Here is a 1,867-nt window from a genome sequence, read left to right on the forward strand (position 1 = left end):
CTAGTCCCCAGGCGTCCTTGCTGAGGGCTTAGGGGCCGGTGGGGTGCACGCTGCCAAGCCCTCCAGCCATGAGAGCTCTGTCATAGGGAAGGGAATGGCAAGTGCAGGGCTCCTCCAGCGGTCGCTTGGCCGCCCAGACTCAGCACAGCACGGAGAGCACCAGGCTTCCCAGGGACCCTGGCTGTGGTCTGCAGCCCCACACACCCGGAGGCTGACTGCGTGAGCGCCCAGAAGGTGCCTGACAGACGTCATTTCCCTTGTGCTCTCCCAACCAGCAGAGACGTGTGCAGGTGGTTGGGGCCTGCCCCTGCGTGTCTGGGCTGCCGCCCACAGCCTCCGCTCAGGGGAAGCAGCCCCTGTGCCAAGACCTGCAGGAGGCGCGGGGCGTCCCTGCCTGGAAGCCCAGTGCACAGTGCGCTTGGAAGCGAGCCTCCTTGGGAAGAGTCGAGGGAGCCAAGCCGCGTGCAGCTGCAATCCCTGCTTGGGCCGAGCCGAGTGTGCCTCCAGTACGGCAGAGCTCCAGCTCTGCTCAGAGGCCGGGTCTAGTCAAGTGCCTTGCGCGAGGCTGCTCTGCCCTGGGCGAGAATTGCCCAGGCTTGCCTCGCTGCTAGGCTTGCTGCCCAGGAAAGAGCAGGCTGTGCGATGCTGGGAGAGGCCACTGGCGCCTTCCTGGCCTCAGCTCCACTCCTGCCTTGCCTTTGCATCTAGGCCCCGGGCGTCTTGGGGAAGCCTTAGGAGCCGGTGGCTTGCACACTGCCAAGCCCTCCAGCAGTGAGGCCTCTCGTAGAGGGGAGGGGAGGGCAAGTGCAGGGCTCCTCCAGCGGTTGCTTGGCCGCCCAGACTCAGCGCCGCACGGAGAGCACAAGGCTCCCAGGTCCCCTGGCTCTGGTCTGCAGCCCCACACTCCCGGAGGCTGACTCCGTGGGCGCCCAGCAGTTGCCTGACAGACGTCATGTCCCTAGTGCTCTGCTCCCCAGCAGAGACGTGTGCAGGTGGTGGGGCCTGCCCCTGCGTGTCTGGGCTCCCGCCGGCAGCCCCAGCTCCAGGGAAGCAGCCCCTGAGGCAAGACCTGTAGGAGGCGCGGGGCGCCCCCGCCTGGAAGCCTAGTGCACAGCACGCGGGAAGAGAGCCTCCTCGGGAGGAGAGGAGGCAGCCCAGCTGCGTGCCTCTGCAATCACTCCTTGGGCGGAACCCAGTGAGCCTCCAGTACGGCAGAGCTCCAGCTCTGCTCAGAGGCCCGATCTGGCAGAGTTGCTGGCGTGAGGCTGCTCTGCCCTGGGCGAGCCTTGCCCAGATTGCCTCGCTGCTAGGCTTCCTGCCCAGGAAGGAGCAGGCTGCGCGAGACAGGCAGACGCTCCTGGCGCCTTCCTGGCCTCAGCTCCACTCCTGCCTTGCCTTTGCACCTAGTCCCCAGGCGTCCTTGCGGAGGGCTTAGGGGCCGGTGGGGTGCACGCTGCCAAGCTCTCCAGCCGTGAGAGCTGTCATAGGGAAGGGAATGGCAAGTGCAGGGCTCCTCCAGCGGTCGCTTGGCCGCCCAGACTCAGCACAGCACGGAGAGCACCAGGCTTCCCAGGGCCCCTGGCTGTGGTCTGCAGCCCCACACACCCGGAGGCTGACTCCGTGAGCGCCGAGAAGGTGCCTGACAGACGTCATTTCCCTAGTGCTCTCCCAACCAGCAGAGACGTGTGCAGGTGGTTGGGGCCTGCCCCTGCGTGTCTGGGCTCCCGCCGGCAGCCCCAGCTCCAGGGAAGCAGCCCCTGTGCCAAGACCTGCAGGAGGCGTGGGGCGTCCCTGCCTGGAAGCCAAGTGCACAGTGCGCTTGGAAGCGAGCCTCCTTGGGAAGAGTGGAGGGAGCCAAGCCGCGTGC

The sequence above is a fragment of the Budorcas taxicolor genome, chromosome X, assembly GCF_023091745.1.
Source record: "Budorcas taxicolor isolate Tak-1 chromosome X, Takin1.1, whole genome shotgun sequence".
NCBI lineage: Eukaryota > Metazoa > Chordata > Mammalia > Artiodactyla > Bovidae > Budorcas > Budorcas taxicolor.